The sequence below is a fragment of the Lepisosteus platostomus genome, chromosome 9 (assembly GCF_059453375.1).
Source record: "Lepisosteus platostomus isolate fLepPlt1 chromosome 9, fLepPlt1.hap1, whole genome shotgun sequence".
NCBI classification, from domain to species: domain Eukaryota; kingdom Metazoa; phylum Chordata; class Actinopteri; order Semionotiformes; family Lepisosteidae; genus Lepisosteus; species Lepisosteus platostomus.
Window position 1 is genome coordinate 54,235,555 of NC_142619.1, and position 13,184 is coordinate 54,248,738.

General features: G+C 48.9%; 1 protein-coding gene across 4 annotated transcripts in view; it reads left to right on the forward strand.

The window, feature by feature from the left end:
* The first annotated feature begins 200 nt into the window (after nt 1-200).
* Nucleotides 201-13,184, forward strand: part of plxnb2b (plexin b2b) — a 113,656-nt gene continuing 100,672 nt past the window's right edge. Inside the window, exon 1 of one of the 4 annotated variants that reach the window (XM_088645633.1) lies at nt 201-657. The gene's annotated coding sequence lies outside the window, so the exon portion shown is untranslated. Of the gene's footprint in view, nt 658-697; nt 837-1,006; nt 1,152-13,184 lie in introns of those variants that run through there. The other 3 variants (XM_088645631.1, XM_088645634.1, XM_088645632.1) reach the window with 3 other exon arrangements.

Genomic DNA, 13,184 nt, shown 5'->3' on the forward strand with positions numbered 1-13,184 from the left:
CAGAGCCGGAGGCAGACCTGTCCGCTCAGCTCCCTGCGCGCAGCGAGCACGCAGACTACCTTCCTGGGCTTCGCTTCTTTTCTCCCCTCTCTCTCTCTCTCGCTCCTCTCCCAGCCCTCCGTGTAAACCGATCTCCTCCCGGCTCAGCCTTTTGTACTGGAAAAGAAGGGGGTGGAGAATACATTCCCCCCAGCTTTCAGCCTGTGTCTCCCTCTTTCCCTTTTTTTTTTCCCGGTTTCCTGTTGCGAAGGGGCTCCGGAGCGGATGTGAGCGGCTCTCACAGGTGTGTCTGGCGCGGCGAGCGCGGAGTTGCGAGAGAAGCACACCTGGATTCATCATGTGATCACCGTACCTGGGCGTGGAGTTCAGTCTTTGCCGAGTATTTTCCAGCCTTTAGGATCTTTTTAAACAGTTTCCCCCCCACCTCCCTCCTTCCCGGTTCATGTGGATTGTTTTTCCCACCCCCCGATTGAGTCTTTTCCAGGGATTTTGTTTTCGTCTCTTCGTAGTTCTGATGCGTAAGATGTGAACTTTTTTGTTCGCCACCGACTGGATATATTTTTGATATTTTTTTTCGGAGGGGTGGGTCGGTTCTCGGGGCTGGGGATTAAAGAGAATCCGGATTTGAGGATCGTGTTCAACTTCTGCGCTTCAAAGGTGAGGAGTTGTTTTTTTTTCTTCTTCTTTTTCTCTGACATCTGCCTTCTGCCGACGGTGTGTTTTGGGCCGGTGATTGAAGAGGCGGCCGGCGGCTCTTGTGATCCAAACGCTGTGTTAAAACGACGCCGAGGTCGTGTTGTCTGTGCCCTATGTACCCTCCGTCCGCGATTTAAGAGGTAGGGAAAACATCCATCGATGCCCTTGGCTACGTACTTCCGTGGAATACAAACGCTGATCGATGTGGTCTTGGATGTTGTGAAATAAAACAGATTGCAATGCCTCGCTGTGGTACTTTTCGTCTGAAGTTACGGGCTAGCAGATTTTCAATTTCGGTTTGAACCGCAGTGAGTGACGCCGGGGTTTTCTCCTGATTACCGAAACGAAATATCGAGGCATTTTGTAGCGACTTGAGTTGGGAACTAGTGAAATATTTCGTAATACTGTAACTGGTGCGCCGTGGCTGTGCAGTGAAACCCCCTCGCGTAGAAGAGGTAAGTCAAGTGGGTTAAACCGACATTTAGTGATCGTAACGTCGTGTCGGGAGTTTTTGTTAGGAGGTAGGTAGGAGCGTGGAGGCTTGGTTTAAGAAAGGGGACTCTGCCGTGTTTTAAGGCGGCGCTGCTGTGTGATCTGACAGGCTTAATTATGCAAATATAGTTCCGAGGAAAAGGGACAAAAATACACTTCGGTCGTGTAACACACGCATTTTAGCGAGGTGATCTGGGAGTGGCGAATACAGCTCTACGGTCTGTTTTTTTTTCTTTAGGGATTCGTTGCGGCGCGAAAGCGAGATTTCGGTCGTGTCAGCCGGAGAGAAGTTCTCCTTCTTTTGGGTTAGAGGGAGTCGGCTCTGCTGCTCCCCGAGAGCGGTGCTCAGTTCTCCGAGCCGTGTAGTATCACAGCCCGAGTATCAGGGCATCTGAAACTAGAGCAAAGTACATCTGTCTCTTTTCTAGTTTCGTAGTTTGTCTGCCGGCGTGATTTCAAGGCAGAAGGAACTGGAGGCTCAAGGTTGCGGTGTGTGACCGGTTGGGGGTTTTGACTGGAGTTTTGTGATTCGGTGGGAGAACACTGTATTGCGCCTGGACTTTCTCTCTCCCTTCAGGACTCGGGGTGCAGTGAAAACTGAAAGGCATGTTTCCCCCATTGTAGGACCGCCAGATGTGTGTGTGTGTGTGTGCGTCGCCGCACTTAAACCCTCAGGCACTCCTCATTTGTCTCAACAAGTCGTTCAGCGGTTTGCCTTTCTCTTGGACCCGATGCGAGGAGGGAAGATGGGCGGTTTGACTGCCGTCCTCCGGTCACTATGCATAGCGGGTCTCCTCTGTGAATGTTTGTAATTGTTTTGTTGGGATGCAGGAATTCACAGTGCAGGTCAGCGAAGTTTGGAAATGAGTTTCTTCAGTCTCTAATGGAAAAGGGCCGTTTTTGGAGAACACTCTCCCGTCATGCTCTGCCCTCAGACACTTGCAAGCCGCTTGTATACTTAAGCAAATCTCTTTGTTCAGAATAAATGTCAGTTTAGATGAGCCTTTTGAGCCTGTATTTAGGACTGGCATACTCTTAAGGTTAACATTTCGGTTCAACATGCGATAATCGTACACAGGACAGTGGCATTTCTGATCATTCCTGTCCTTACCTTCCAGCTGCCCTGAAATGACATTCTAAAGTATTTGCTGGCCAGATTAATTTGCTTTTGCGGGAGCTCGGCTCAGGCGACCTCTGCTAGCTCTCTCTCTCCAGGGCCCGGCTCCGAAGGGAGACCCTAGAGATTCCACACCGCACTGCCTGCCTTAGCACCCTGCCGGATCGCTGTTCACAGATGCTCGCTGGAGTCTGGTTTCAGCCTAGTTCAGGAGCCAAAAAGAAAATGGAGTTGTGATTAAACATATTCCAGCAATCAATGTGCAAACATGCCCACGTAGCCTTATCTCTTTAGGCTGATACTCAGTAAGTGCCCTCCAGTGTCGTTTCCATCTACGACAATGAAACAGAGCCACTATTCATTCTGTAGCCCGAGTCTCTTTATCGGTGCTGTCAATGGGTACCTCTCTGTTCCTGTAACCAGCTACAGCACTCATTGGACTCCAGCGTTTCAGTGTGTGCACGGGGAAGCTGTACACAAGATGCTGATTCCCAGTGGATTGTCCTCATTAAATATTGTTAAGCAAACATTCTCCTCTTGATTTCACGGCTTAGGATTATGACAGATCTCTGCTCTAGCAGGAGCTTGGCGGGTTTGTCTCCTAAAATCTGAACGAGACGGTTTTTCCAAAAGCAGCCATCTGTTTAGTGGGCTCGGAGACCTAAATAGATCCTTTCTCATCTGTCAGTGTGTCACTGCTGCAACATCAGATCGCAACATCGGAACATCACTCAGTAGTTGTGTGATCCCTGCAACTTTGTTTTTGAGTCATCTCGTTCTGATATTATAAATATTACTTGATACTGGGTTACTAGATCAGCTTGTTTCTACCCTGTATCAGAACGAGACTGTCTTTGTTCCCGTTTGTTTTTTGCGATGCCTGGCAACTTAATTCCTTGTTACAACCTTCGACCCCAGCAGGGATGATGCACTCTTATTCTCTGCTCTGATTAGGCTGTAGATGTCGTAATTCCGTTAATGTCTCGGAGAATACTGCAATGTGAATCCCGTGGAAAAGGTGGGAAACATACAAGATTAAAATCTCTGATGTTGGAGGGTGCATCGTTTTGGAGGCTGTAAGGTTCCTGGGTTGCTGTAATATCTTTCTCAGTTATCAGACTCAGTTCCTGGGGGGGCTTTATCTTCTGGCTTTTATTCCAACCTGATTGGTCAATTAAGCAAATTCATGTATTTCTCAAACTAGACTGATTTTTTTTTTTAAAAGCCTTTTACGGTTTTTTTTTCCCCAAGACATTCACACGCATTTAAGGTGCAGTTCACGATTTACACGTCACGTCAGTGGCTGGTAATACAGCCGTGTAAATGTGCTGGGTGGACGCACTGCAGTCATGTGTCTAAATGAGATCTACTGTGTAGCTGAGATCGTGGCTGGAGCAAGCCCCCCCCCAAGAACAGAGTCCGGGACCCCTGATCTAGATGTAGCAGCAATTAGCCCAGAGGTCTCACGTGTACTTCCTGGAGGGGCTGGTGTCCTCTGTTCCTGTTCTAACCCAAGCTGTCAAGTAAGTAATGAACCTGATGACTTTCATAGGTATTCATAGGCTTATTCTGCTCAAATGGCAGATCACGCTAACCATTCCCTTCATCAGAGGTACAGTTACTTTTAAAACACTTGAGCCTGGCGAGAACTTTTGTTCCAACACAGTTAATTCATTAAGCCAGCTTTGTAGCTAAGAACTCAAGTGGGACAATATATTGAAGACATTAGGCCAAAGGACTTCAGTTCGTGTCCCGGAAGCCTGGGTTGTTTGTAGCGTTTCAATCCATCCTAGCTCTTAATGACCCAGATCGACGTGTTATTGGTCTTAATTGGACCGATTTGCAAAGTTTGCCAGTCAGCTCAGGTGCAGGTGCTTTCAGGGGAGCTAGAAAAACTCTCCCACGCCGAGCCTACGGGATCAGGAGTGACGAGCACAGCCACGGGCCCTCCAGGAGCTGAGCCCAAGACCTCAGCCGTTCTCTTTGTAGGCCTGGACCTCGACTGCAGGGGCTCTTCCAGGCTACTGGGGCTTGCAGGTTATTCTTGGGCGAGGATCAGCAGCTACCCAGTGACATCCGAGACCGGTTGTGCACCACTGCTCCGTGATCACGAGCCCCTGCCTTTGGCAAGAGTGTGGTGGATTGACATTTCAGACCTGCCTTCTGCATTCTGTCGTGCGGGATGCTCTGCGCTTCACTGAGGGTTAACAGAGCCAAGGTCTTGTACAGCTCTGAAAGCCAAGATACATCATGCTGCGTGTTATTAATTTGGCAGACTGTGTTGCCTAACGAGACTCGCAGAGATTACCGTCACCTATTTTTCTTGCATACAAATTTTGGTAGCAGTTCATACAACTGGTTTAGCTCGTATTCTGTGTAGCGTACCTTGTTCAAGAGTATTTCGGAACCAAAGTAAATTGCATCCATGTAGAGCTTTTTATCCTAAAGGATCCTAAAGTGCTGTATATTTAGGAGGGGACCCACGTCATCTGCCAGCAGGTCAGGTGGAGTGCCAATAAATTGCTTCACCAAGGGAATTAAGAGGCCATACTCTACGATCCCAGAGTGAGATTAAGCAAGGGCCCTGGGCTTAATGAACAGTGCCACAGGACCTTCAAAACCAAGTAGTCAGTAGATCCTGGTGTAATTTATCTTCAGGGTAGATGGCACCTCCTATATCAGTGTCCCCGGTCAACATACTGGGGTATCGGATTGAAACGTTTCTACAAGAGGAAAGATCGCCCCCTACTGGTTGACTAAAACCACTGCCAGCAGCAACTTGATTTTTCCTTGGAGACCTCCCATCCCAGTCCTGCCTGGGCTTCGCTTCTGAGATCTGGCCAGGTCAGGGTGCCGCTGTGGCGGTGTCTCCAGGGCCCTCAGGTCAGGAGCGCGGGGTCCCAGCGCACTACCCTCCTACAGGCTCGCCCTTTGCTGTTGGCCACTGAAACTCTGAGGCGCGGGCCGTTGGATCCGGGCTGCTGGCTTTGCCACTGCTCGTGGGGAATGGACTGTCTTCCACCCGCTTGTGCTTCAAGTGAGTGAGATAATCCACCCCCCCGGCACCGTGCCTGAAGATTGGGTGCCCTGTCTGAGTTTGAGGCCTCTACCTGACGAGTCGGCCTGCTTTCTCCAGCTGTGGCCCATCGGCTAATGAATTGAGTGTGGTAATTAAGGGGCCTGTGAGGCGATATCGCACTCGTGCACACGTCTCCTAATGAACAGCTGCGGACGCTCCAGCACTCCGAGGCCAGGCACTGCCGGCATATTGTTCCTGCTATAAGCTCTTCCTGCCTCCCGGCATCGGATATCGCAGCCAGACACGCACCAGCACAGCGCTCCCACCTTTCTCTTTTCTGAGCGTTCGGAAACTATAGGCGCATCAATGAAGTTGGGGAAAATGGCCATCTGAAAGGAATCCCTTAACCCCTCATCTGCCCTGAAATACTGCCTGCCGCCGTGGTGATGTCTGTGTAAAATATATCGCCCCCCAAACCCCGCTTTTCAGAATTTGTTGACGTCTGTTGTGCGTCTCTCATTCTCTAAACAATAGCAGCGCCCTTTCGGTAAATCGTTACAGAAAACGGCTCTGCGGGGTTAAGAAGAAAGCTGCGCTCGCCCGTGTTTCGCTTCAAGATCAAATCTCGTGTGTGTCTCTAAACCACACCGTGGTTACAGCGCAGAACACAGAGTCTCGTACTCTCGCTGGCTTTAATCAAGGGATTATGGGATTCCAGAAATGTTTTTCCCTGCCGGGGGCTGTTTGTAGTGACTGCTCAGCGTGGATGGACGTTGCTTTCATGATGAACGCTGGATGGCCCCCAGCAGCCCCCTCGGGTTGGGGAATCGTTCTTCTGGTTGTGTGTCATGGAGACAGCCGGCGTAAAGGAGCGATCGCAGGAGTCTGGGAGGGCACGTCTTCCATTCCCACCCCCTTCAGTCTGTTCCCCACCTACCTTCACTCCTCGCGTCCCCTCCTGCATCACGAGCTGCTTCGTATCTGCGGCGCGCTGCGGGAATTGTTTTAAAAATCAAATACAGCAGAGGATCGGCTCATTTCCATCCGTAACCACACCAAATCCCTCTCTGTGCATGTTAAAATCTCATCATCGTCATCCCAAGAACTGGAGTGCTGTTTTAATGAATCCCCAACCAGTGCCTTTTCATCACTCACAGGTTTTTTTTTAGAACTTTTTACATACATCAGAATGCTAATATCTGAGCCTTGGGCTTTTGGAATCGGCGTGTCTCGATTCCTGCAGCGGTGCAGTGGAAGTGTGCGTCGCACAGCGACAGAGCTGGAGAGCAGTGTACAGTAGCGTGGCCTTCAGACGGAGGCGCAGAGCAGGTGGTTCACACGCTGTGCTCTACAGGTGAGCGCCAGGCTGATGAGACGAACCACCGCTGGCGCTGAAAAGCAGTCCTTCTTCCTGGTTGAGAGAAAGCCGTTTTGCATCTGACCTTCCAGGTTTAGATGTGCTTCCTGACACATACTGTTCTGCACTCCTCCTCTCGATAAACCAACAGCTGTTTTCCTGGGAGAGGAACAACTTCTAAATGACCAAGGCAGTATCTCTTGCAGGCCAGACAGAAAGCATTTCCAGGCTATTTCCAAAGACCCAGAAGCTTTGCAGTGACTACAGACTTAGCTGTCAAGGCGATTAGCCCCTGGTGTGATTTCCAGCAGTGCATTCCTCCCAACATTAACTGTGAACCCCAGGAATCCCAGCAATGCCCATTAAGAGAGCAGCTCTACTCCAGCTGTCCTGTCTGGGCGTCTGCTTGAGCTCAATGTACAGAGTGTGTCCAAAAAGATTCCCTCATGATTTTCCTTTCGTTGGGGGCTTTTCTCCTGCAATTTCGTACCTGAAATTTGAACCGGAACACCCAGAGTATGGAATCAGAACCAAAAGCAGCTATAAGTTTTGTGTTAATTAAAAAAAAAACTACATACAGTATGCCCCTTCATGGATGCATTTATGAGGGAAATCATACAGGAATCAGCTGGCATAAGTGGAAACTTCTACATTCAAAATGGCGAACAGGAGGCACTTCTTTACACAGAGGGTTGCGGGAGTATGGAACAAGCTAGCCCGCTATGTTGTTGAAGCTGATACCCTGGTTTCCTTTAAGAAATGACTAGATGAAATCCTTGTATTGAATAACTGCTGAGCTGGCTAAATGGTTTCCTCTCATTTGTAACCATTCCTGTGTTCTTACCAGGAACAGCCTTCAGGTTTAGAGTGTTTTATAGGAAGTTGCTGTGGACCATGGAACACTTCACTCTTGACCGTATTAAACGCTAGAAGTCCAGTTCATGCAAAACTTCAGTTTCTTCTTTGTGTATAATAGGTTAAGGAAAGCTACCACACGCGGTTACTGGTCTTTAAAAGCTCTCTGCTTTTTGAAGTTGGATCTTTACGAATATCCTAAAGCCGCCTTGAATTCAGTCCATTTTAAAATCAATAAAAGGGTGATGAGCTGCAGAGTTGCCTCTTCTGAGGGTGATGAGTAGTTTTCAGGCATTCTTGCAGCGCGTCCTGTCATAACAGGCAGGCAGGGTGCAATCCGAGCTGTTTAAGTGTTGTAAGCTGGGGACACCTGTACAGGGACTGCAGGTTCGTGTTTAAGCCCTTTATCACGCGAACATGAATCAAGTGCTGATGCTAAATCACCTCACGAATGATTTGAGTCAGAAATATCACTTCGAACCTTTAAAGATTCCCTGAGCGTTGACAACTGAACATGCACTTCGAAATTCATTTCAGCCCTTAAACTAGGGGCAGCACCAAGTCAAATCAGAGTGGAGATCTGCAAGACGTTTTTAGCCGGCAACTTTTTGTGTCCTGTTTTTCCTGGACCGCACTGCACCATATGTGAAGCAGCCTGGTTTCTGGGCAGAAAAAGTCTTGCCGCAAGTTTTCTCCTTCATATCGTCGCTTCAATCCAGCGGCGGTGATCTCTTGAAACGAATGGCATCGCAGTCCGCACCTGGAGCTCAACAATGGCTGCAGCTGCTCCACGCCCTCCCTTTCTGCTCCCTTGTTTGTGTTTATTTCTGTTCTTCTTGTGGCTGAAGAGCTTGGATCTGGCTGCATCACAGGCCTGTAATTACAGAGGTTGCCGCGCTGCTGTGGGGACAGGACTGGGACATGGGCTGGGCCAGGGATACTCTCGCTGTTGAAGGAAGTATGTAAACTGCAACAACAACGACGACGACGCATCTAGCAGCCTTGAAACGATTGAGCTTGTTTGGCCCCTCTGCAACCAGACGTTGTAGCTCTGCGTCTGTATGTTTTCCAAATGGCTGATCAGAGCCCAGCTCGGAGAATGTGTTTGTCCAAGGACAGGTTGGTTTCCCACATGGGAACAGGCCACCAGTATTTTTCCCTTGAGGTTTGGTTAACGGAACCCCTTCGTGTCACAGAGCTTTGTCCTTATACCCAGCCTCTGTTTCTCTCCCTCCGTCTAACCCCTGATTCTGAGGAGTGGGTTTATAAACTTCTCTACCCTTTCAGCGTTGTTGTCTTGCCACTCTCGGCTTTACCCAGCATGCCTTTAACAGCATGATGTGCTTGTGTTCCTCACGGAGTCGGTATCCTTGTCTCGAAACTGCAGCTGTGGTGAAGTTCTTCCCCTTAACTTTCAAATTTAGTACATGCCATGTCATCAGTTTCTTTTGAGCTTATTTTTATCCTTGCCATCCATTTGTAAAATGCCAAAGTTGAACTGAAGGAAAAAAAACCTGAATTCTTGTCCTCATCATCTATCTGTTATCAGAAAGCTGTCTGCGTTCCAGTGAGTGTCCCAAATCTGATGTCTGTCCCAGAAACGCAGTTTGCAAGCAGGATCAGACGGTAGTCCTTTGCAGGGTGCACGCGTGCAGACGCACAGGGATAATTTTGGGACACCACCTAGCCTAGCTTGTCTTTGGAAGTTGGGAGGAAACTGTCACATCCCCAATAAAACCCTTGGGGGGAACATGCAAACTCCACACAGACAGTTACCCAGTCTGGAATTGAACCCAGGACTGAAGAGCTGAGAATACCCTTACCACCCTTATAACTCTGATGTGCATTCTTATCGATATATTAGACTGGGACAGGAGACCGAGACCTGCCTAAAGCTCAACACTTTGGGCAGTCTGGCATGGCGTTTCATCTTTGTGGTGATCTGGTGAACACGCCTTATGAACTGTATTTTCTGTTCTGCTTTAATTTATTTTTAAATTGCTATTTTTTTTTAATTATTTAAAATAATCGCAACTACCCTTTTTTCTTGTGGATTTCTGAAGTATTCTGGTGCCCGACACCAAGCCTGACAAAACGCCACCAGTCTGCGTCACTTCCTATCAGCACAGTGGATATGCTGCATATGTTTAATTAGTTAAAGAAACAGGAAGTCTGTGGTTAACGAGATTAAGAACGGGTTAAGCCTGGAAGTGGGGAATTAGTGTGAAATTCACGTCGTCAGCTTGTCAATTCCTTATTAAAAGTATATCCTTGAAGTGTAGAGAGCTAAAAATATTCTTCCTGGATGTGTTTAGTTAGCAGATCTCGTGCCTTAACATTTTCCAGCGAAGCCCGCTAGTGTTCGTATTTGAACTGGCTGTTTGCAGAACCTGAGCTGCACGTCTTTGCCTTCGTCCGCGAGAGACGCAGGGCAGCTTCACTCTGCAGCAGTCCACGAGCCTGGGAAGTGTGTGTCCTTCAGTAACGTTCCAGACACCCGGTCCTCAAGCAGAGACCTGCACATCACACCCGTGCCAGGTGTCAAATCATCAGCTGCACCTGCTAATGATCTTCCCCAGCTTGCAAGTGCAGAGCGAAGACACTTCTAATAAGCAAAGCAGGGCATTTCCATCATGCAAGTGACGGGTTACGGCACAGGAAGCCATCCACACAGGAGCAGAGAGTCGACGGGTGACATTTATTATTGGTGATACTATATTTCCTTATGACACGCTTAGTTTGATTATGAATAGGCTATTGTGTTTATTAGTAATTCAATTAATTGGATTTTTGTTTGCGTTGGAGAATGGCTTCAGCTAAATTAGTGCAAATAATAGTTGATTGCTCTCCTTGTTTGGGCTAATTAGTCAGCCAAGAATGTGTTTTGTATAAAAGAGTCGTTCAACTGGATTAGGTGTACAAAATGTCACGTACTCCTTGCCTTTAGTGATTGTAGTGGAGAGCTCTTATATGAGCTTGCAATTTCAGGTTCACAATATGTGCACATTGAAGTCGCCTGGATTAAATTGATTTCTTCTGCGTTTTTTGCACTTTTCACCAGTTGAATTAAAGAGGCGCCTTAGGCAGGCCAGCTGTTGCAAGCCCGGGGCAGAATGTAGGCAGCACCCTTAGACTGACTCTTTATTGAGAATAGAGGAGCCTTCAATGCCCACAGGGTTGGGAGTTCGATTTCCGTCTCATCTCAAAGACGGCTCCTGCTACCTCACCCACTGTAACGCACGGGAGCATTCCTCTGCACGTTCCGGTCCGGAGGGAGGAGCGCCACCTACTGGTCTACCCACTCCATCCCATCCCAGCGGTGACCAGGCCCAGGCCAGCTGCCCTCGTGAGATCTGACCCCCTGGCTGGCTGGCATGTGCCATTGTCCAGCAGCCATATCACCCTGCAACTCACACCTGGCAGCCCACTGAAGCTCAGCAGGTGTGAGCCTGGTCAGTACCTGGAGGGGAGACTCCTGGGAAAAACTAAGGTTGCTGCTGGAAGAGGTGTTAGTGGGGCCAGCAGGGGGCGCTCACCCTGCGGTCCATGTGGGTCCTAATGCCCCAGTATAGTGATGGGGACACTATACTGTAAACAGGCGCCGTCTTCGGATGAGACGTAAAGCTGAGGTCCTGACTCTCTGTGGTCATTAAAAATCCCAGGGCGTTTCTCGAAAAGAGTAGGGGTGTAACCCTGGCGTCCTGGCCAAATTTCCAATTGGCCCTTACCAATCATGGCCTCCTAATAATCCCCATCTCTGAACTGGCTTCATCACTCTGCTGTCCTCCTCACTAATAGCTGGTGTGTGGTGAGCGTTCTGGTGCACTATGGCTGCCGTCGCATCATCCAGGTTGATGCTGCACATTGGTGGTGGTGGAGGGGAGCCCCCATTACCTGTAAAGCGCTTTGAGTGGAGTGTCCAGAAAAGCGCTATATAAGTGTAAGCAATTATTATTAATTATTATTATTGTTTCAGTAGACCCGGTAAGCAGATGCAGAAATCACATGGGTGTTGGACAGACACCGTCCCTCTGTACTTCCGGGGTCTGGATTGGGAACAGCAGATGTTGTGCGTTTCGCTTGGAAGACTGAATATCCCCTGCCAACACACCCCTATACAGCCAAGGCATACATATGGTACCAGAACAGATCTGTTCCCTTGTGGTTTGTGTTATTCTGATGCTTAAGGAAGCAGTCCAAGGTATTTTAGACTTTTGCATGGAATTCACATTTTCCGTGTGGAATTTAGGCATTCAGCAGAGACCCTGGGGAAGCAACTAGTCCATTTGTAACTGTTTTAAGGAGCCAACCATGCTAAACAATGGCTGTTCGTTTTTTTAAAAGTGCTCTTTGATTAAGTGGTGTTCATATTGGCTGAGTTTGGCGGCTGAATTGAGATAAAATGCAGTAATAGCTACTTAAGTCCTGCACCAAGAATACATTTACATACGGTGTGTGTTATACCTGCAGTATCTGGAAAGCTGTAGTGAATCCTGAGCACTTTGTAAAAATCCCTACGCGTAAACGGAGCTTTCAGATATATGTAATACGTTTAGAATTCCTTGCATTACGTAATGCTTTTCATCCCTCGTGTCGATCTGTGTGATGGAACCCGTGCCATGTGCCAGTGAAGCGCGGGAGAGCGGGTCTGGAACGTGAAACGCCCACACTGGTATGGGGTCCGGAGCGGACACAACGTCCCCTCGTGACCGCCAGCGACCAGGCGCTCGAGATCCCGGTTTGCCGTTTCACCCGCAGGACGGCGTGGCGGCGGTGTGGCCGGCGGGCCGGAGCCTCAGGCCGTCCTCGGGAAGTGTCCCTCTGGGCTGGGCTCTGCTCTTCCTTGTGGGACGGCGGGCGCCTCCTGAGCACACCTGGTGTGTCGGCGCAGCGTGTCGGGTCGCGCGAAAGCTCCCGTTTCGAGTTGCCTTCACCTGTCCTGCTGCTCCTTGAGTTCCCTCTTTCGGTTCGTGAACCTTGCAAGAATTTCATGACGTTTCTCAAGGCAGTCAGATTTTCAGGGCTTCAGAGAAGTCTCGAGTCTCCCTTTCCACCTTGTTTTATTCCTCCAGGTTTGTGTTTGAGCACATTGATTGATTGATTGATTGATTGCTTGGGCGAGCCCTTCTTGGTTGTTGAGATGTTGTTTTTCCGAAAGAAGTCGACACCTTGACCTCCCTTGCGAAATGGCAACAACGTGGACCTGTGCACCGCAGTACGACGGCGCCCGCACGTGGCTCGATCGATCGGATTGATCAGATCGTACCAGTCGACGTGCGCAGCCGCTCCAGTCCCGGATCTGTACTTTGTGTGTGCCGAGCCCTGCTGTGAGGTGATGGGAAGCGCTTGGCTCGGGACAGTCTTCGCTCTGGAAGTAAAAGCCCATGCAGTTTTGCAGCATATTAATAAGCATATCTCGCCGACATCAATGAGATAGTAAATATGTCAATCATCAATGAAACAGCAAATAGTATACATACTGTATAAGTGTATTCTCATTGCAGGGAGTTTTAATATGTGAACGTGTGTGACATCTTTGTGCAATTTTCTGTTTTGCACACTTGTCAGAGCAGAGCTTCGGCCTGGCCTCCTGTGATATCCAATATGACGATCATTAGTCCTCTCAGAAATACAGGCCCTACCCCTGC